Raw genomic sequence first — 24,612 nt, forward strand, 5'->3', positions numbered from 1 at the left:
AACTCAACAAATGATTAGGCCGTTACTAATTGTTCAAATCACTACCCAAAATCTTGCAGGACTTGGTCGTGACCCAAAATTTTTAAAAAAATACATATATACATACACGCACGCATGCGCGCACACACACATTTTTAATACTAGTTTGTGGCACACGAAATCTCGAAGATAGTCCAGTCTTCGAGTTCAGGTTTCCTCATCATCCCTAAAACCGGGACATATACTTATATAGCGTGAGTTTATTAAATACATTTAATATATTTATTGATTTTAAAACTATAATTACTAGTATTTGACCTTTTTTTAACAAATTATGCTTGAACCATGTTTGCTTGACTTTGAAAATATTTAATATTAAAATACGACATTTTTTTTTTAATTTTTAAGAAAGTGTTTACTTTGAGCACAATACTTGTTAGATTATTGTTTGAAGATGAATTATTGGACTTAATTATTTACTTATCATCACATGAAAATGAAACAAAAAGTCAAAACATTGAATGATCTTATAACTTGATAAAGAAATAATGTCAATTATTTTACATCAATCAATGCAAAGAAAATGTCCACTATTTTGTATTTTGTAATAATTTCGTACCAAATAGGCAAATACTTGAACACCCATGGGGCTATGACTCGGGTATAATATGGATCAAGTCGAGGGCAAGTGATCGCTTACGTTCGTATACTTGAACACCCATGGCCCATGTTAAATATGGCATGACATCCATTCAAGGACGGATACGCGTACAAGTCTTTCTTAAATAGCGCTAAACCTTTAGTTCTCTTAATAAGAAGCTATTATTTTTATATAAATAATGAGAATACACAAATTAAAAAATCTCAAGGTAGTCTTGATCTGTAATAACCAATTACACTAAAAATTATAAAGAATTTAGCGAGTTTTGACACTTACTTTGTTTTAAAAAGTAACGAGTGACACTTATACATGATCAAGTCCTGATTTGTTATTCATAAATAACTTATAGTCTAAATTTGATTGCCATTGATTTTTACATCAATGTGTTTTTTTATTGTTGTTGTAAGGTGCTTCGATACTATGGTCTTATAGATTATATCCAATAAAGGTTTTCATTTAGGCCCGACGTAGCAAAGCGTCTTCCTTTTGAGTTTGTGATCATATAAGTAAAGTATAAAATAAATTTTATATATTGAGAAAAAAAATAACAGTACCAAATTATTTGATTCTCTAAAGTTTGTTATTTGGTTCTCTTATCCAATTCATTGATTAAAGTTTTTGGATCACTCATTACATCCAAAAATAACAAAAATACGATCCCATGATGTCATTTATCAATTATCATCTATTATATTTTGAAAATGATGTATATTAATCGAGATATTATAATTCAGATTGATTAATGAAAGGTACATAACATATAGTAACAAAAATAAACCTGAAAATGTGTGTGGTATAAAATTACAAAAAGATGTGTAGGCAAACCACTTGGGTTTTGGCCCTTGGAGTATACGAATGTCTCTGTGTCCTAGTTTGTGATGCTCACGTGCCATCAACGTGGTTCCTTTTAGTTATTCGCCCATGTCCGCCGTAATCAAACTAGAGTTGACTTGTTTCTTAACCATGGTTAAGTTTAGATACCAAAATAAACTCCTTTTTGCTAGGTAATTTTATTATTCGAAGTTGTAAACAAGTCGAGTCATATCGAGTCGAGCTTCTTTTTTTTTTTTTTCTATTTTAGCCCGAGTTCGGTTTTGATTTGGCTCATTTTGTTTATTATTGGTTCATTTGCAATTTTAATATTTTTATATAGTTTGAGAAAAATCTTAGACAAGGCTTAGCACAGTTCGTGCTCGTGTGTAGTGTTTTTAAATGAGTCAAAGCTCGACTGTGCAGTGAAGCTAATACACAGAAGTCAAATCAAGTTAAAAATATAGAAACCTCGTCAGGGCTCGAGGAACCTAAATCATGTTCTATACAAGGCTTGGGCTCGATAAGTAAACAATATTTTGAGGCTCGGGATTGATAAGGTTTGGCTCGTTTCAACCTTTTTATAAATCCTATCTTAGAGTAGCTCGCTAGATGTTCGGCTCATCCCCCCCCCCCCCCTGCGGCTAATTACAACCGAACCGAATTACAAATTTGGTTCTCGGTTTAAATAAATCTAAATTTGGTCCAAACCAAATAAGTCGAATAAAAATAATGATTACCGGTTTTATCATTTATCCTAGTGTAATTACAATTTTAACGCTGTGTGGATCTCAGACCCGTTGTGAATACTCTTTGATAACATTTGATTCATCAACAGATGATGAAGTACATGTAAACACATGTTACCGTGTACGTGTTTTCATATTTTTCAGTTTTAATTATCTTTAGATAATAATGGATCTATCAACACATGTGAGGTAATGGCCTACACGTGGTATCGGTTGCCCTTATATATATTTTCCTCAAATTATCTTGAGACGCAAGTTGGTTCATCAACACATGATCAAGTACTAGCTAATAATGTACATGATATGTGGAATACACATGACTATGGTTTGATACAAGTAATACAACTACAAATGTCTCAACTGTTCTCTTTTTTATGTGCTTAGTTTAATGAAATGTTTGATAGATTCTTAATGAAGCCATCCCAGAATCACTGACATTCAACACTTATTGATGTAGAGGTTGCTTCGATATTTAAAAATTCAAAAAATGTTATATAGGAAAGAATATAACAAGTATATTTTTGTAAAATTTGTGCCAAAAGTACTAAATCTGATAAAAAATTTTAATTCTTTATTCAATATATCGTGACTTTATGAATCACTATAAATTAAAATTTCAGGAGTTACCGACACTTCGTGAGGAAGAGGCCCATGCATAGATAATATAGATAGCACCTACTAGAGTTATATAAATTTAATGTCAATTGCAAAAGATAAAAAGTGAGACAAGTTTTGTGTTTTAAAAAAAGAAGTTGGAGACATATGCGTTCCAACTTGTAATTAGAGACGAGCAAAAACATATACTGGTATCGATACCGAATTAGTATCAGATTTTGAGTTTTCGATGCTAGTACAGCACTAATATTTCTTGAGTTTCGTAGACAAAGTTAAAAATACTAAACTTTACATGTTAAAAGTCTTTTATGTGTAAAATCATTGATATTTGATGGTTAAAATTGAATGACAAAAGCTTTTCAACTTGCCTTTTTAACATTTATGTAACGTGGCAATTAACTAAAATAAAGTAAATTTATAAATTTATTCTCGTAATTATAATTGTAGAAGAATAAATCACAAATCCAGTTTTAACTTTTAAGAAGTAGAAAAGATGGTTTACTTGAATTGCCGAACTGCCCACAGGTTTGATTTTGCCAATGAGCTAGTGGTGGAGTATTAAGGAAGAGACTTGGTGTTTCATGTGACCTAGGTTCGATTTCTGCCCAGTGATGGGAGACTAGGCGAGTAGGTGGTTTTCACTAGTTGGATCCTTGAACTGAACGAGCATTATTTTACCACACTGTTGTGTCTTCGGGCTAGTGTTCACGGACGTTAGCATTAGGTGAAGGTTTTTCTCGAACCGAAAGACAAGAATATCCCAATATGGCAACATAATAAATTTAACCAGTAGCTCATTTATTGGATTCGTTGGTCGTTCAAAGAAAACGATGGTTTACCCTACCCATCTAGGCATCTATTCACCTTTTACGATTTTAGGAAACGAGATAGGATTCACATGAGTGGCAGACGTGGATAATGCGTGGCATTGCATATCCTCCAGAATAGAACCCACCACCACGCGTAAAGCACGTGGTCTGCTTCAATTTGGTAATGACTAGTCCCTTGCCATTAAAGCCAATGTTAGTAAATTGTAATTTTCTGAAAACATTTCATAAAAATTATTTCGTTTTTTAGGATATATTTGCTAGTATCACTGTAAATATCACGACTAGACGTTGATTAAACAATAGGTAATTCCGATTAATTGTCAATTAATCTCGATTAGTCTTGATAAATTTCAATTAATTCTCGATTTTTTGTTAGTTTTCAACCCATCACCCGACTAGCGACTAACGATTTTGCAACACTACTTGCTAGAGCATCGATAATGACTAGTCCCTTGCCATAAAAGCCAATGCTAGCAAATTGCAATTTTTTGAAAACATTTCATAAAAATTATTTGGTTTTTTAGTATATACTCGCTAGCATCACTGTAAATATCACGACTAGACGTTGAGTAAACATTGGTTAATCCCGATTAATTGTCGATTAATCTCGACTAGTCTTGATAAATTCAATTAATCCTCGATTTATCGCTAGTCTCCATCTCACCGCCCGACCAACAACTAGCGATTTTTGCAACACTACTTGCTAAAGCATCGTAACGAGGTTTTAGGACGATTCACAAACGCCACAAAGGTGTATCATCCTCAAACGCCATATCAATTAGGGGTGAGCAGAAAACCGAATTAACCGAATCGTAACCGAATTAACCGAAAAAACCGCATCGAAAAAACCGAACCGAAGCATTAACCAACGGTTAATTTTTTGTTTTTTTGAAAAACCGAAATTTCGGTTTCGATTCGGTTGTCCATTTTTAAAAAATCGAAAAAAACCGAACCGATTGATGATGATAAAGATTATCAAGATGATGAGGAATGTACTAAACTTATAATATTAATAAATAAGATGATAAATGAAAATCAGGAATAAAATTTTAATAATTTTTAATTTTTAAACTCTATTTAGCAACTTTGTATTTGTATAATTCCACATAACACGTGCCTATTTTTGTGTTTTGAATTTAATATATATGTGGACTGTGATACTCTAACACGTTCTTATATAAGTTTAAAATATGCATTTTCATTTTTTAATTTTTTTCCAATGTCAACACATAATTGAAAAAAAGCCGAAAATAACCGAACTGAAACCAACATTAACCGGAAAACCGAAAAACTGGAAAACCAAAAACCGAACGGTTTGCATATTCAAATAACCGATTACTTCAGTTTCAATTTGGGTTTCGACTAATAACCGAACCGAACCGAACCAAACCGTGCTCAGCCCTAATATCAATGACATCAATCCATCATTTGCGTGACTGTGTGAGTTTGATTTTAATGTATCATAGACGTAAATGAGACGCAAAACTTTGGTTTAGTATTTAAGACACTAAATTTTGATGATGAATATAAAAACGTAGCCATCTGAAACGTACATGAGATATAATAGTTATTAGCGAGAGTGGTGTTATAAACATGGTAGGGTTTTAGACTTAAAAGAAAGATATTTATGATTGGTTTGCAGTAGCGTATGATCTAAGTCTAACCATTCGACTTTTTATCTCATTAAAATATGAAAGCACAATTGCATTGTTGGTATAACACGGTAGCTACGGTATTCATGATACATATGGCACACAAAAAACGTTTAAACTTTCTTTCAATTGAAAAATGCACACAAGTAATGTTATTTGTCTTCTTTTTCATTTTCATAAAAAACAATTCTTTCAAACTAGACACAACATCGAACTGATTGTCTAATCAGTCTATTGGTCGAATCGGAAATATAAGAAATTAAGAACTAAATCACATCTGACTTGAAAATTTAATATAATAGAAAATAAAAAGATAACATAGCTTAAGTTAGACAATGAAAATGTAAAATATAACATATATATATTTTTCTTTATTTTGATACATTTTAGTAATTATTTAAAAAGTACAATTGAGCAATGTACACCCTAAAATATAAATACAACTAAACCCCACGTATAAAACTAATGTGACGTTAATAAGTCATAATCCGTGTGATTTAAAAGAAACAAAAGTGAAAAGATATATACATGATATTATTGGACTTTAAAAAAATATCATGGTTTCATATACTATTGTCACACTGTAATTGGAATGTTTTTATATAAACACCACTCACACAGTGTTACACATGTCTATACGAATCGTATAGGTCTATATAACTCGTTTAGGTCATGTAACAAGTGTACGAAGGTAATAGAGAGACATCTGTTTTGCTGTCTGTACAGCTCATATAGCCATATACGAGTTGTGTAGGGCTTCACGGCTCGTATATAGCCTCGCACAAGTATAGATCATATACACCCGAGGTTATCCGAGCAGTATATTTTTTGCTTGCATAACAATATACGACATGCTAGTTTGTACCTTGACCGACTATGTTGTATATAATTCGTCACGCAATGACTTGTTTTTAACTAACCTCTCAATCGTCAAATAACTATATTTTTATAACGTCTATACTTCAAAATCTGAATTAATACGACTCATATAGGCCTCTAATGCTCTTTAGTTTATAACCATGTCAGATACAATTTATTTAATTTTGTGTTTTATTAATTATTACAAATTTTAATTAATTTAAGATTTTTTTTAAAGAAATATGTGTCTATACTTATTTGAGTAGAATAGCTTTATATAGGTCATATGTTTCACAACCTATATAGAACCATACGAGTTAGAGAGACAAGCCAACACATGCCTAACCCCATCTAATAAAATTCTAGAACTATACAAGTCGTATAGATCTCACATATTGTATACGGATAACCAGCTTAGCGTTAGTGTAACACATGCAAGTGTAATTTGTCATTTACAAAACCCGTTTACAACGTTTACAAATTAAACCCGTTTACCAAGTCTTATTTAAAATAGTCAAAACAACATCCATACAAAGAAACTTTAACCACCAGTGACCTATCGCCAGAACACCACGTGTCTTGTTCTTATTGGCCATCTCCCGACCTGACATCATTGACCGGAAAGAGGAGATGAACCCAAATAACCTAACCATGGTTAACGTCCACCACTAAACTCAGGTTAAACAACCCCCTATATTAGATGCACACAGACTCTTTATCCAATTCACATCCACATTAACAGGTAGTGTTATTACACACACTTAAAAGATTTCTAATTTTCTTCTGAATTTCTTTAATATTTTTTAATACCCCCCTCTAAATTCCCCTCTTCTATCTTCCCTTTCTTTAAATCATTTATTAAAAATCATTTCAAATTAATTTGACTTTTTTCTGAGTATTTCACGAATTAATCAACAATAAAAAAGCCAATTTAATTTTATTATTTGGGAAATTTTCAATCCATTTTATTTTCATTTGGAAAACTACTTTCGTTTATTTAAGAAACCTTAATTTTCTCTTTCCTTTTATATAATTTTTTTTTTTAAATTGTCAAAAGATCGATGACGTCAGCAGCAGTAGACTTCTGGAACATCGTCGGAGTTCAACAGCCGTCGGCGGTGGCCGGCGGTGAGCTCATGGAAGCACTTCAACCTTTTTATAAAAGTGCTTCTGTAGATTACCAAAGTACCCTTACTTTCTCCCCCACTTCCACTTCTTATTCCTACCCTTCTACGTCTTTTTCCGATTTCGGGTCCTACCCGACCCAACAACCCGGATCATCATTCGGGTTGAACTTAAACCAATTAATCCCGTCACACCCCCACCCGATCCAGGCGCAGATCAATTTAGGTCCGAAACCGGTGTGCATGAAACAATCCGGATCCGGGTCGGTTCTAAAACCCACGAAGCTTTACCGGGGTGTGAGACAAAGGCACTGGGGGAAATGGGTCGCGGAGATCCGTTTACCCAAGAACCGTACCCGGCTTTGGTTGGGTACTTTCGATTCGGCTGAGGAAGCCGCGCTGGCTTATGACAACGCGGCGTACAAGCTGCGTGGTGAAAACGCGCGGCTCAACTTTCCTCAGATCCGTCACAACTGGTCTCAAGCCGGCGGCGGCGGCTACAAGCCGCTTCACTCCTCAGTCGACGCCAAGCTGCAAGAGATTTGCCGGATATTATCGGAGGGGAAAAACATCGACGGTTGCAAAAAGTCAAAGCGGTCGTTGATGACGTCACAGAAGGCGGCGGCGACGGCGGCTGAAAGCTCGGATAGTGACAGCGTATCCGGCTCTGGCGGCTCATCACCGGCTTCAGAGCTGGGGCGTGGTGGGATAATATGAGTTTCTCGCTTGAACAGTTTCCGTCGTGTGAGATTGATTGGGATGCTATATAGGTGGTACCGTACAAGTGCTAGTAGCGTATAGTGTTGTTCATGGGTATATTTGTAATTTTACAAGTGGGGTCGTCTCTACAATCGAGTTTTTGGTATTGTAGGGCTTTGAGACTTTCTACTTGTATGAAGTTAATTTGGCTTGAGGTTTTTACTTAGCCAAGTTATTTTGTAATAAATTTTATTGTATTAAGTTTATTTTAGTTGTAATATTTGATATTAGCATCTTGTTTTGTTTTTATGTTCAAAAGAATTAGTTTAATTGTTGTGATTTCTTTAAGTAAAAGCATACACACGTGATTATCTACATGAAAGTTAGGTTTTAATATTATATGAGACCTTGTTCTGGTTGTGAGATTCTTTTAACGTTCGTATTTTGTAGCAAGTTCCTTAAATGACCGGCCCTGTCAAGCATGGGTGGTTTGGTCATTGTATTAGCAAAGTGTTTTTGTAGTTTTCGTTATCATTTCAGTTTTTAATGTATTTCAATTTTTATAATAAGACGAGAAGATAGTTTGATTTGTTGATTATCTTATAATTGTTTTTTATCAGAAGAATAAGAATTTTTTGACTAACTTTTCATTACCTGTAGTTTGAATGGTTTTTCAAAACAAGACGATGCTAAGTTTTTATCTAGACGATACCATTGATTCTTTTGTTTATTTCAATTTTTACGTTCGTGACTTGTTATGTGTTTCGCTCATTGTGTGGTTTGGCCGGGTAACCCTTTTCAATTTAGTTGTGACTTGTAAGATATTGCTTTTCATTTTACTCAAGACATTTTGTGTGTTCTTAATGGGTTAACCATGTTTATTCTTAAAATATCAACATACCATCTTTATAACTTGTTATCTACCTTTGCTGATGTCTTGATCTATAAGATATCTAACTACTTGCATAAAATCTTTATAAACCTGATTTCGCTGTCATATAAACTTGGATTGATTACAATGTAAATAATTAATAATGTTCCTCTTATAAGCTTACTAATTGAAAAGAAATATTTCCTAAACTCTGGAAAATATATTTTCATAAAAACAAGAGGTGCATTTCTTTATGTAATTTGGAGTATGTTCTTGTGAAACTTTATGTTATTGTATTTTAAAAGTCTAAAACTAAATTGAAATATGTAAAAAAAAAATGGTTCAAATCCCATGAATAATGAATGTGTTGTTTGAGATGAATTATTTTATTTTATTTTTTGTTTAATATAATTTCAATAAAACTTATTTAAGGTCTTTCTAAAGCTTTTATTTTTTTTACAACATAACATTCTTAAAAATATATCAAACTAACATCTTAAATAAAATTTTGAATGTGAAACGCTCTGGCCCAATATAGTTTTGACTTATGCGTTATAACCTACCGACTGGGCTTGAGGACATGGCTTTTTGAGCCTGGTTGCAACCCAGACCAAGAAGGCAACTACTCTCTTCGCACCATCCATAGATGCATCATTGTTTACAAGTATCTAAATTTCTTGAGTGACCACCTTGATGAATAAGGTTTGTTATTAAACTATATGCGTTACATTTTGCTTCACTTGTCTCCCAGTGATCGGAACAAAAGAGGATTGGGGTTATTTAACCCGTGACGGGTCCAATTTCTTATTAAAAGAGCCATTAACGTTGTTATTTTCTTGTAATTGTTGTCGAAGTGAACGTAGAAAAAACAAATCTATCACGACCCCCCATTAAAATGTTCTAGTTCTGCCAGTGCCTCCTTTCATCCTTACCATTTACCTAATACATTGATTGAAGTTTTGCAAAAATTCACGGGAAGAAAGAACTTGAGTTTGTTGACATCTAGATGAAGAGGTAGCAATGTTAGGAACAGAGTGGTCTCCTCCGATGGAAATAGAAGAACACACTCACACAAACAAATATTCACGGAGAAAAAGAAAAATATAAAACGATACAAGAATTTTAACGTGGTTCGGTCCCAGTGAGATACATACATCCACGGGCTGCAACTAGGTTATTTGATTACGCTCAGAACCATCAATTACAATTACATAGCTTGGTTTATATAGACACTAGTTAGGGTTCGTAACTTAGGGGCTCATAAAACATAATACAAGCCATGATTAAAACAATTAGAACCGGCCCACTTCGTGGTTCTACATGTCAACATCCATGAGCCCAATAACGAGAAAGCCTTCACATTTCACAATATTAACAAGCGTTTGTGATTTTGTCCTTCTCATTTATATATCTAACTGAAGACTATCATTTTGAACGTCATAATTTTAAGCTAAATCTAATATACAACACATTTATATTGTTATATATCTAATATACATATGCAACACATTGAACAAATATAAAGTTTTATTAACAATGACGCTAGCTGCAAACCATATCCTCATTCGTTAAATCTATTATGAAAATGCCACCACATTTGTTCCGTTCGCTTCGTACAACACACACCGAATTTCTCTTTATAACCGATCCCGATATAATATGAAAAAGATTAGATAACTCGGCTAAGAATGAAATAGGTGATGCTTAATAAGGATTGCATATAAAATGTATGCACATGTTCTTGGGCATGACCACATGGTTTTTACTTATTAGCTAAAAGATAAATTACTGCAAAAGCTGAGTATGCATTTTGGGCTGCATATACAACAAGAAATATTTGGTCTATATTGATGTTCGCTTTTTATACTCATATATATGTCCGCATACAAATGGGCCCAAAATTGGTCAGAAGAAAAACATGCAACTTTACGGGATATTGCATGTTACATTATAGCAAGATGATTAACTAAAACGAGTTGTCAAACGAGACCAGGGTGTTTATAGAATTGATTTTATGGTTATTTGAATTGATTTCGTCAAACCAAGATTCTTTTGAAAGTGATTTCGATTAGAAACACCAAGTCTAATTTGGTTTGAACAACCAAATTATGAGAAACAAATGTAAATTCACAACTTAATTGGAGTTGTGATTCGAATATATGGCTATACTTATATATGTAAAAATGAAAAAAAAAAAAGAAAAAAACATGCGTTTCACTTTAGATAGGATCCAATAATCCAGACTGAAAATTCTACTGGAAGAGTCACATGATATATCAAAATATTCTTTTTTGGAGTCTAGATGTGACTAGATTTCAATCATCCACAGTTATTTAGCATTTCAAGCCTGACTCAAAAACCCCACAGGTGGAAACCATCTGCTGTAAACTTAGTTTTCCAATATAAATAAGGTCTTTGTCTAATTAATCAATGCACACAAAATTCACTTTAATTTCAGGGATATAAGTACCTAATATAAGATTATATTTAATATATTTAAAGACGATAATGCTATTAATATGCCACAAATATAAATGTGAGGCTAGCTCACTTGATAGAGGTAAATCTTTATTTGAGAGGATGTTATATGTTCAAGACCTGAACAAATTAAAAGATTTATAGTACGTTACGTTGAAGTTTCATTAATCTTATCGCAATTAAACTTCTAAGTTAAACATAATCTTATTTAAGTTTTTTTCTAGTCATCACTATTATAAAGGCTCACAGAGTAGACGGGAGAATGGTTTCTAGTAAAATGAGTTTGGGTTTAAATAATCCGTTTTAAAACTTAATAATATGGTTAATGCCAAAATGAGTTCTAACAAATATAGATTTTGTTTCATATTAATCAATTTAGGAAAAAAAAAATAAAAAAAAAAGCTTAAGAAGTTTCAAATAATAGGTTCAACAGCTATTTTTTCATGGTAGCTAGTGTCAAGTGGTAAAGATGGCGGGGTGGTGGCGGCATCGGCAGGGCTGACTCGTGGGCCAGTGAAAAAAAGTTAGGGCCTTGGCCCATACTTAATTAAGGCTTCTAAGCCCAAAAAAAAATTATATATAGATATATTATAAAGGGTAAAATAAATTCAAAGTAATATATTGGTGTGGTAGTAGGCTTGGTTGTTACTAAAGTATAGGTCATGAGTTCAAAACTTATAGTAAGTAATTTTCTTACAGTTTTTTTTTCTTAACAATAGTCATAAAAAAGACCCAAAATCTTATTTCGATTTAAGTCTTCACATTCATTGAGCCGGCCCTGGATATTGTCGTTCATACTTTTTAAACATGAAAAAATGATAACGAGGTAGTTTTGGGGGCCGGTCGTGGCTGTTGTGGTCTTGTGGAGGCAAAAACAGTGGTGGTAGGGCGCGGAGGCAATGATGGTGGTGTTCGTGCAACAATGTTATCGATATGTGCATTATATGCATATGCATGCAAATAGCATGATAGGTACGTTATTACGTTATTGTTAATTTATAGATCATAACTGGTTATTTTATAAATCGATATGTAAACCTTATTTATTCGTGTTTGGCGAATGGCGCGCCACAACAACTTTTGACTCATCATAATCATCAATTTTTTGAAATATAAGTTAACCTTCTCAATTATAAAGATTCTCGATCGACGAGCTAAAAATGTATATAAGACTAAGGTGAATGAAACATCTTGTTTAATATGCGGTGAACTCCTAGCATTGACAACACAACTTGCAATCTACAGAACTTGAACAGTTGAAGTACCTTTAACCAGTGGCGGATCTAGACATAAATCTCAGGGTTAACGTTTAAAATTTTTTTACAGTATTTCATACAATGTAAACGAAACGAAAATAAAAGCACGATACATGAGGTGCAAATTTCTCCTATACGGTTTTTTAAAGCTTGAAATAAACCATGACAACCTGTTCTTTTACTTTATCGAGCGTTTCCCTTTGCTGCAAAAATTAAAGCATTGCTTAAATATTTATCACCCATTCGTTTATGAAAACCCGTATTGCCAAGTTTCATTTTAGAAAATATATTTCCGCAACCGGTAAAATCAACGCTAGCTTCAATATGATAAACAAAAGAAAACGTGACGTGCTTTCCGGCTTCCATCATTACACAAGCAAAGTCAAACATTCACCCAAATTTGAAAATGTATCATCTTCCTTTAAAATGTGATAAAAGGTCATACGATAACCCGAAATACACCATATTTTTTCATTACTAAAGTCATTAGGATGCATTTCCGAAAATGCCACTATCTTAGGTATGTCAAATTTGTACGACGAATCTCAAGATTTAAACCAGACATATTTTTTAACAAACTAGTTTAAGACCTCACTAAATCTATTTTCTAAGTCTTGAATTTGAATATCCAAAACTGTTTTAAAATTTTCAACCTTAAAATGATGATTATGTATGTTTCTATTTGATATTTCTCATTCAAGCAAAAGGAAAAAAAAGCTATGGTTTCTATTTGCTTTGGGCTATAAGCATTATTTGGACTTTATTTGTTTTGAACTTTTAAAATATGATGTTGAGCTTGTTTATGTTTGAGTCTGTTTTTGTTTAATGTTTTTCGTTCAAACAAAAGAAAAAAAAAAAGATTTGTTGTTTTTATTAGCTTTGTGCTACAAATTTGTTTAGGCTTTATTTAATTTGAACTTTTAAATTGGTTGGGCTTTAAACAAATAGGGGAAACGTAAAAAATTTTCAGGGGTAGCGAAATACGAAAACTGAGCCAAAATAAAATAATTACACTGCCGACGAAAAGTTGAGAGACAGCGGATGCTACCCCTGCTTATGAAGCGGATCCGCCACTGACTCCAACTTCTTGGTTGCAAGGCACACATCATAATCATTAGGACTATTGAGGACAACTTTTGTACAAATGACTTGAAAAATTTAATTGTGACGTGTAAATAATTAAGAATACTGGATCGACACTCTTGATCTCGCCTAAATATTCCCAACAAATTAAGCATTAAAAAACGTATGTAGTGATTAAATAAGTAACCTAGGTGATCAATAAAATTTGTTAGATTTTGTTTGTTGCATCAAACAAGAACGTTGTTGACCTAATAACTTATCTATTATTTAATAAGTTTTTTTTCCTTTCGTAATACATTACTATTATTATTATTATTATTATTATTATTATTATTATACGTTTTAAAATGTGAGCCTCATCAAATGTATTTTGACTTTTGACTCCTTTCACATTAAGTCGATTCAATCAGTAAAATTTGACCTAGTCAAAAGATTTGGTTAGGGTGGTGGAGATGGTAGCGGGCATCTTATGATAAGGATGTTTTATACCATTTGTAGTACATATTTGCTACGGAGTATTAATTTATTTAATAATTATTATAAATACATGAATATTTTAAATTTGAAACTCACTTAATGATACTGAATTTTAGCATGTATGTTAGGCTAGTAGATGTATGTTCGGTTGACATGGCTAGCATTGAGGCGAGGGCTATATATCTAGCTGAAAACTAACATCCTAGTTTTGTTATGTTTCAGACAAGCTGCTTTGTTTGTGTATGTGGTATGAAAAATGATATGTTTTCACTACATGAATGAACTCTTTATATTTAAAAATTATAATGCATGTGTAGACCCAACCGTTGACATACCCTGGGTTCAAAGCATTTCGATATAAAACCATGACCGGGGCTGAGCACAGGGTGGCGTCTAAAACTAGGAGAGACAATAGGGTAGTATACGCAACATTTTATCTACTTCTACCAATACTTTTAAACACAAATACTAATTATATAGTTTACTATTTTGTATAAATGCTATAAAATCAAATAATTTCTCATCTTTAACTCGAGTATAATTTAATTTTGAATATAGTTAAAAAAATGTTTTCTTGAAGGCATTCATAAACTAGTTTGTAAAACAATGATCCATTTACAAGGTGCGATAGAATCTATAATTGCGTGCTAGCCCATACTTTAATATGTCGTCCCATACAACGTTGCTTCAGTCTCCTGTCCTCTGCCATTAAGATTTTCAGATCGTCTTTCATAGTCCACGGTGTGGTTTAGGTTTGACGTAGAAAAGAACAAGCGAGAAGGTGAGCTGACATGACCGTCCCGAAGCATGTGAATTTAAAATGCCAATCTGAAAGCAATAAAGAAGAAAAAAGAAAATCCAGTACGGTAAAACCAGAAACACCAGCCCACCCTCTCCGATCACTTTAAACGCTTTTACCCTTCAACCTTAGACACACTTGTCTCATATGTTTTTCTTCTTTACTAATTTTTTTAAAAAAATAAACCTTTATTATTATTATTATTATTATTATTATTATTATTATTATTATTATTATTCTAGAGGAGATTTCTTGCTCAATTGATTTGATGGAGGGAGAGAGAAAGGCAAGGGTAAGGGGAGATACATAAGAAGTTGGTAGACATAATCACCATTCAAAAGAAAGAAATATTCAAAGTCATATATAGTGTGAAAACCAGAGGCATCAAGAGAATTGAAAACCATGTTCTACCTTTCTTCCACTTTCACACCTTCCTTCCTCCTTAAATAACTCCCGCTTTCCTCTTCTTCTTCTTCTTCCTTCATTAATAATATTAATGGATTCCGGTAACACCAACACCACAAATGACCACATCTCTTCTTTACTAAACCCTAATCCTACTTTCTTTAATTTCCCACATGATCCAAACCCTGTTTATGATCATCCAATAACCTTCACTGGTTTTCTAAACGACGACGTTTACTCAAACTCTCAACCAGCGGAGACTTCAAGTGCAAACACGGTCGGAGTATCCATAAAGAATCCGAAGAAGCGTACACGAGCTTCCCGTCGGCCACCCACTACTGTTCTCACCACCGACACCACCAACTTCCGCCAAATGGTTCAAGAGTTCACCGGTATCCCTACTACACCTTTCACCCGTCGTCTTGATGTCTTTGGATCCAGTGGATTGTATCCTGTACGACCGACGGTACAGAATATTCAAATACCACCACAACAGTCTTTTGATATTAATGGTGTCCAGAAACAGCCTTTGTTGGGTTCACAAAACCCTATATTTTCTTTCCAAAAGAAGACAGAAAACCCTATGTTTGCAAAATCTGATAGTCGACAGGTGGATGTACACGTTTCATGTTCTTCGACAGTTAATGATCAAACTGACAAGGGTAATTTAGAGATGTAGTTTCATCATGATGAGGTGATTAAGTTCAAGATAGTACGTGTATGGCTTTGTCTATCTTATATTTAGTTTTTTTTTTTTTTTTTTAAGTTATGTTTTATAAGATTTGTAATTACTAGTTTCATCTAACCACTGTCCGGTCACGGAAATTTGTTGAAGTTTCATATATTAATTTTTGAGATCATCCGGTGGAAAAAATATAATAAGGACCTCGATCTAGATCGATATGTTGATACAGAAGAGGGCTTTATGATGACCCCGATATAGAAATGTATATATATTAAAAGAAAACAATAGGTATAAAAGTTATATTTACTAAAAAGATAAAAGATAAATAATTAAAAAGGTAACATTTTTGTTTTTTATCTGCTAGTTGAACTTTTTGGCACGTTCAAATTTGCAAGGGACATTGCGGAAGCAATCGTCCCGAAAAGTGCCAAACAGATGTCCAACATCGGCACTTACGATGGTATATCTGATCCAGACGATCATTTGAACAGGTTTATAGCGGGGGCAACCGTCAGTAGTTGGACGGAACCTACGTGGTGTTACATGTTCCAAATGACGCTTGTTGGGGCAGCTAGAGCGTGGTTCGATCGTCTACCGGTCCACCACATCTACGATTGGGAAGACTTCCAGCAGAAGTTTAGCCAACACTTCAGCCAACAAAGAAAGTATACCGAGGAGCAATGGACAATCCTCAATTGCATTCGAGAAAAAGATGAATCTTTGCCAGACTTCATCACTCGCTTCAACTCAAAGAAGCTAAGTCTGGGTAATATCAGCGAAGATCTTGTTCGCGCTGCTTTCATCCAGGGCGCGAACGACCCAGAGCTCATCGGCACCTTAACGGGTAGAAATGGCATGCCATCCACATGGGATGCCATCATGACAGCAGCTAAACGCTTTGCGGAAACGGAAAAGCATCTGGGTAGAGATCTCCCCCAGAGCACAAACCTCTACACCCAGAAAACAAGAGAAGACAACATCCTTACCGCCCGACTAAACAAAAAGCGGAAGCTAGGCATTTGGCAGTCAAGGGTAAACTTTGACACCTCATCCGGCTTGCAACATCGGTTAGGCGGAAGGGATAACGTACAGTCGAACCAGAACTCCAGATGGACGCCACTCACCAAAAGCGTCACCGAGATATTCGCCAGTGAGGAGCTCCCATTGCCAAAGGCTCCAATAATCCGACATCGTCACAATGCTGATCGGAGCAAATACTGTGACTTTCACAGGACAAAAGGCCACAACACTGAAGAATGCACAGACGTGAAGGACATCGTCGAAGCATTTGTCAGAGATGGGACGCTCGCGCATCTCGTGGCGTAACGAACGCTGAGCAGGCCGATGCGTGTAGAACCCCAGCTGGGGAAAACACGAATGAAATTGCAGCTTCAATGTTGGAGACTACATACTGCGTAAACAACGAGATCCCGAACCAGGTGCATATCGGCTCGATGGCACTCCCATCCCAACAACATGGAAGAGAGCTCAATTACACAGTTTGCATGTAGATCAATTCCAAACTTGTAAAGAAAAGGCCCACAGCCACTTCTAATGGAAATGATTCTCCTTAGAACATTGATGCTGATAATCTTACATTTATACTTATGAACTTTCCACACTGATATGCCAGTCTTAACCGCATACAAAAGTGGGAAAGAAGTCGTTACTTGTGGAAGGCGACAAAACCCGCATAAACACAAAAAACGACAAACCTTCACGCAGGTCAGTCATAGGTAAAGTTTGGTGATCCCACTAAGTGAAAGTGCCGGTCCTAACCGCACAAATCATGATAAACTGAACCCATTGACAACCGCGCGTCGAACGGTTAATTTATTCAACACTGATGCCGGCTTTCACCGCATAAATAAGTATAAACAAATTGTTGCTTGTGGAAGGCGGCAAAACCCGCATAAAGACAAAAAACGACAAACCTTCACGCAGGTCAGTCATAGGTAAAGTTTGGTGATCCCACTAAATGAAAGTGCCGGTCCTAACCGCACAAATCATGATAGAAGAAACCGAACTAACCTATTGACAACCATGCGTCAAACGGTTAACTTATTCAAAATACTTAGAAAATTTCTAACAGAACGATGAGGAAAACCTACACGCAGGTCAGATGTAGGTAAAGGTTAGCCATCCTACTAAGTGCAAGTGACGGTCTTACCCGCACAATCACGAACGAGGAAGCAAAACTTCAGCCTATTATCTACCACGTTCAAAGGTTAACTTATTCTAAACACTTAGAAAATTTCAAAGGAAAAGATGAGGAAAACTTCCACGCAGGTCAGATATAGGTAAAGCTTAGCCATCCTACTAAGTGCAAGTGACGGTCTTATCCGCACAATCACGAAAGAGGACGCAAAACTTTAACTTATTATCTGCCACGTTAAAAAGTTAACTTATCTAAGTACTAAAGAAATTGCTAAGTTAAAACAAAATATGCATGAAATAAACAAGGCAAGGAATTGGCAAATAATCTTTATTCCATCGAAATTCAAATATTACAGATTGCTGGGTACATACCCGCATACAAAAGAAGCTATACAAAAATAAAAATCTATAATGGTGGAAAGGGATCTTCAGGATCAAGCTTCAGGACCACTTCCACTTGGACCCGCACCATCAGTAGAACGTGGCGGTTCAAGGAAAGCTTTAAGGATAGCTAGCCCATCATCAGCAACAGCAACTTCGTTCACCTTCTCCACCACCGGATGCGGGAAGGCGGCATACTGATTCACTGCTTGGTCATATACAGCTTCAGTATTAACGTCATATAAAGGGAAGTTGGAAGGCGGGATGCCTTTCTCAACAAACCCTAGACCAAGCAGGAAGCCGGCCTTTTCCCCATCCTCATGAGAAACGTTGAGGGCTGCGCTCATAGCATCGTCATAAGACGTATCCGTGAAGACCCGATGCACAACCTACAAAAAGAAAAAATACAAGTATCAAAACCTTTTCTATTTACAAAGAAAAGCGTAAAGATATAATGAAATTAAACATACCTGAGACAACGCTTCTCGAAGAAGCCATTCCTTGGCAACCAGAGCCTCCTGGAGGGCGGCTTGAGCTTGGTTACGGGCGCGTTCGGCTTCACTTTTGTTGAGGTTGGCAAGCAACACTTCTTTAGCCGCAGCCTCTTCAACGCCCTTTAGCTTCCGCTCAGTATGGTCAAGCACCCCCCTCTGGTCCAAGATCTCTTGGAGCTTCTTGGCGTCTTCCATCGCCAAGGCATCATGAGCCAGTTGGAGCGCCTCTAGTTTGGCTTTAAGTTCCTCATTCTCGAGGCGTAGAGGCTCAGCAACAGCTTCAGCCTTGGTGGCCCTCTCAGTTGCGTTCCGTGTAGTTTCCTTAGCCAGCCGAAGCTGTTCGTTAACAGCTTGGGCAGCCTTGGAACGGGCCTCGAGCCGGGCCTGAACTTCAACCTCGAGGGCCTTGAAGGCCTTCTCCTTTTCCGCAGCCACTGCGGTAAGCCTCTTGTTCTCCTCCCGGACAGCCCGCGCCTGAGCTACTTCTTGAATACGAGCTGCTTTTAACTTGTCGTTTTCACGACAGAGCAGCTCGACGCGCGGCTGCATCCGGGCCAGGAGAATCCGAAGCTCGTTGGTTAGCCTACCCTCCTGGTAGCTAGCCATTGCTTCCCCCAACGCACCACTGGGAGCTGCGTGACGAGCCCACTCCACGCACTCCACAGGAGTGCGAAGGGTTGTTCCTTGGCGGATGTTCCATCGTGGAACATACACTTCATTGGAATCCGACACTGCAAAAAACAAAAAGCAGTTAGGAAAAGATGATATATAAAAAAAAACATAAATAAAAAAAAAGGCCAAAAGAACCCTACGCACCTGTAGGGTCGACAACAGGCCGATAGCCGCCAAACCCATCACCTGAACCCAAGGGAAATCCATCCAAGAGGTCAGGTAGATGGGAAGGAGGCAGAGGTTGGCGAGAAGCCCCAAGCATACCTGAAGGATCGGCCGTAGCTGCCGACGTCGGAGGAGGCATAGAGGCCGCCGCGGTAGAAACCAACGGAGGTGAACTCACCGGAGGTGAACTCACAACCGTGGTCGCCGCTGCGGAAGTACCCGCAGAAATAGTCACCGCCGGCTCAGTGAAAGATTTAGTAAATATGGCACTGACAGCCGGCGGAGATGTCATCACAGTTGGAACAGTTGGCTTAACTGGTGAGCAACTGAACCAACTGAAGCAGGCGCAGCCGCCTGGGTCATCGCCTCAGGTAGGTTGACCAAGTCTACCGTCATGGTGTGACATCTGCCCCGATCCGACCCGACCCAGGTACCCGTTTCTCTGACCCGATCTCTTTCTTTTATGATTTAATATTTATTTATTTATACTTATACTTTATTTTTAATAATAATAATATATTTTCCTTCCCGCCCCTTTCTCTCTCTTTTTCTTTCCGCCGTCCCGTCCCTCTCCTTCTCTCTTTCCGCCTTGTTTCCCTCTTTTTCTTCTAACTCTTTGCTTGTCCTTTGTTCCTTCCCGCCTAAGGTTGTCTGCGCAGCTCCACGCGCCAGACCCCTTACAAGGAATCCTGCGTGAAGACCACCTGTTACAGCGATACGCGAGACGAACTCTTCTCGCAGCGCGCTAAGAATTATAATTCTTCTCGCAGCGCGCGAAGAACGGTAGTTCTTCCCGCGACGCGCTAAGGATTGTAGTTCTTCTCGCAGCACGCTAAGAATCGTAGTTCATCCCTCGACGCGCGAAGAATTATAGTTCTTCCCGCGGCGCGCTAGGAATTTTAGTTCCTCCCGCGGCGCGCTAAGAAATGTGATTCTTCCCGCGGCGCGCTTAGAAATGTAGTTCTTTCCGCGACGCGTTAAGGTTGGTTCTGTCTGCCTTCGCGCTCGCGCTCTCTTGACCTTCTGTGTCTGCCTTCGCGCTCGAGCTTTCTCGCGCTGAACCCTTTGAGTTTTCTTCTGTTTAATCTAGCCGTTTGCTTTTGTGTTGTCTTATCTTTTGTGCTGTTGACCTAATCTGCTTTATGTCTGAAAAGCCACTTTTGGCGCAGCATGCGCACCAACCCCATTGGTTGGCAGAAAAAGTGACTGACATTATCTTTTGAGATCTGCTTTTTCCATGCTTGACCAGTACCTTTTTCTGACCTGCCCATGCCTTTTTACTGTTCCCTGTCAGCCTTTTTCTCTTTTTCCCTGCTGCCATATCTTTTGATATCTTTTGCTTTTGGAATCTTTTACTTTTTGAGATCTTTTCCCCTTTTTCTAGGGATTGTGTTCCCTAGGGTTTCTCTATAAATAATAGTATTATTTTCCTAACACTACACACACAAAACACTTAATCTCTCCTGTCCTCCTCCTTGCTCTCTCTGCCGCCTCCCTCTCTGCCTCCGTCTTCCTCCCTGTTCTGTCCTGCTCTTCCGGTTAACTTGTGCTTGTTTAAAGTTGGTTCTTGCTTTATCTTACACCGCATCGTTTATCAAGTGAGTAATCTCGTACCTAATCCCTTTTTGCTTTTAATGTTTTGGGATGTTCATGTGTTCATACAAACTTAGAGTCTTAAACTTGTTTATGAGCTTTAGTCGCGCAGTATCCCATGTGTTGAGGACGTTTACTTGGCTGTTTATTTGTATGTGTGTATCATTAACCGCTTTGTTCGGCCTATTCCGCAGTTTTCATGGATCCATTAGATGAACACGGGAGACCTATCGTTTACGGTTTTCTTTGTTTACACTTGCACAGATGTTTTCTCGTTTTTGTGCTCAATTGGGAGCACGGATTGAACTATGAACTATGAGCTATGATCTATCTAGGCTTGATCACAATCTGATTGCACCCTTGTTAAACACCAGACATACACGTGTTGCGCGCAGATTTATTGTTATATATGTATTGTATTAAACTTGATTTCTCACCAACACGCAAGTGTTTGACGTTTTATTTTAACACATGTTCAGGTTTGCTGTAGCTACATTTGGAGCTTGTGGACACGTAGGACGTTTTTACTTTTGGACCTAGATTAAAATGTATCAAGACAAGTTATTGTTGTTCGAATATTCTGCCTTATAATATATTGATTTATGTTGATTTATGTTATCTTATGTCTACTTTGCGCGTGCGCGAATGAATGTATTTATTAAATATTGACACCCAATAGTGTCTCGAGTAATGAAACAATATGTGGCGCCCCGATGTATAATCCGCCTTTGGTCGGGGTGTTACAGATTGGTATCAGAGCTCGTTGACTTTAGGATAGGTGGTTAGACGTAACGGCCTAGAATACCTAAGAGTCCCTTCTCGCGCATGAGAGAAATCTCATGTTCGCGCGCTTATTGTTAATTACTCGTTATTTATGAATATGCTCGCGCTTGCGCAGTATATGATTTTATGTCTTATTTCGCGATATTTCGATTTTTGTTGAATTTCGATTTTTATTGATTTTACTTACATATTCGTTTGTTGGGATTGAAAATCCGAAAAGTCATGGTGATACATGAATAGTTGATTTTCAATTTCCATTTACGATTATGTTCTGAGGTTGGAGACTTGAAAAGTCATGGTGATACATGAATTGTCAACTTCCAATACTCATTTTCTTGTGTATTTTATATTGAAGATTGAAAAGTCATGGTGATACATGAATCGTCAATCTCCAATACTCGTTTGCTCGTATATTTTAAATTGGGAATTCGGAAAGTCATGGTGATACATGAATTGTCGATTCTTGATTCGAATTTGTTACCTTTATTAAGTCTGCATTTAGGGTCATTTATTTTACTTTAACTTTTGACAGTAACTGACACCGCGAAACCAAGCTTTATAAGATTAAAACTTTGCGCTAAAATCAAGATATTAACTAAAATTAAAACTTTTATAGAATGCCTCCGCTATCTCGCCGATTTCAGAGAAGAGAAGCCTCGCGCATGCGTAGACAGCAACGTTCCCAGGAAATGGCCGCCGCGATAGCCCAAGCCTTGAGCCAAAACAATACCTCCAGTTATAACATTAAATCCTTCAACGCGGGTAACCCTCCAAAGTTCACAGGACTTGAAGGAGCCACCGTGATGCTCCAGTGGCTTGAGAAAATAGAAAACACTTTCCTCCACACCCAATGCCCCTCAGACAGACGAACCCTGTATGCTTCCAGTGTCCTGGAATCTAGAGCGCTTACATGGTGGAATGGAGTAGCTCATGCGCGTGGCGCAGAAGCTGCTTCCAGCATGCTCTGGGAGGAATTTAAGGAAATTCTGACGCGAGAATTCTGCCCTCCCAACGAAGTTAAGCGCCTGGAGGAAGAATTCTGGAACTTGAAGCAATACAGCGGTGAAGCGCGCGAGTACGCGACGCGCTTCCATGAACTAAGTTTGCTTGTCCCTCACCTTGTTACCCCTTCCCGCCGAGCCATAGAGAAATTCCTTGGGGGTCTCCCCATGGAAATTAAGATTCTGTATGGGCCAGAAACCCAGTAACCCTCTCTGACGCCATCGAGTTGGCCGCTGTGCTCAGCGACAACCATGTCAGAGCAGGAACCCTGTTCCTGCGGGGAACAGAAAAGACCAAACTCACCAAGACTGTTCCTGAACCAACAGAAACCAAACCAGAACCCTCAAACCGTAACAACCTCAAGCGCAGGCGCAAGGCCTATGCGCTTACCAACCCGCCCATTGTCCAGCAACCCACCTACCTACCGCCAGTTTACGCGCCTAACCCTCTGTCAGCCTACCCAACACCTCCTGTAGTCCATAACTATGCCTTAACCAATCCCGCACTCCCTGCCCCGCCACTTAAGAAACCTTACACAGGAAATCAACCCTTTTGCCCAACCTGTAGACTTCACCACCCAACCCAAACCCCGTGTCGACAATGTAACCGATGTGGCCGCGTTGGTCACTCTGCCGAATACTGTAGAGTCCCTCCCGTCAACCCAATTGCGCCGACACCACCAGTCTACCCGCAGAATCCACAACCAACCTACCAAAACCCACGACCCAGAACGTGCTTTAACTGCGGCGATCCCAGTCATTTCCGGAACGCGTGCCCAAGGCTACAAGTTCAGATTACGCAAGCGAATCCGGTGAACCAGATTTCAAACCAAGTGACGCGTGGACGAGCTTTTAACATAACCGCGCACCAAGCGCAAGCGAATAATGACGTGGTTAATGGTACATTTTTGCTTAACGGATTTTATGCTTCTGTACTTTTTGATACTGGCGCCGATCGAAGTTTTATCTCTCGCGCCTTCGAGCAGAAGCTTGCGCGACCGCGCGATAACTTAAAAGAAGATTTTTCAGTTGAATTGGCTAACGGTGAAACTGTTTTAATTAACTCTGTGATTAAAGATTGCACGCTTAACCTTAACGAAAACGATTTTCTGATTGACCTCATCCCTATGCCTCTTGGAAGCTTTGATGTTATTATTGGTATGGACTGGCTTTCGCATAATCGTACCGAAGTTATTTGCGCCAAGAAGTTGATTCGCATACCTCGAGAAAATGGTGATCTTCATATTTACGGCGAAAAACCCTCCAGTGGTCTTAAACTTATGTCTTGCGCCGAAGCCCAAAGACTCATGCGGAAGAAGTGTATTGCATTTCTAG

At 37.4% G+C, this 24,612-nt stretch overlaps 1 pseudogene; it reads left to right on the top strand.

Moving 5' to 3' along the window:
* The first annotated feature begins 7,167 nt into the window (after positions 1 to 7,167).
* LOC143603168 (ethylene-responsive transcription factor RAP2-4 pseudogene) lies at positions 7,168 to 8,282 on the top strand (annotated as a pseudogene).
* The last annotated feature ends 16,330 nt before the right edge of the window (positions 8,283 to 24,612 follow it).

This window comes from Bidens hawaiensis, unplaced genomic scaffold, assembly GCF_021521415.1.
Source record: "Bidens hawaiensis isolate Kalapana, Puna unplaced genomic scaffold, B.hawaiensis_p1.1 tig00060931_1, whole genome shotgun sequence".
Lineage (NCBI taxonomy): Eukaryota > Viridiplantae > Streptophyta > Magnoliopsida > Asterales > Asteraceae > Bidens > Bidens hawaiensis.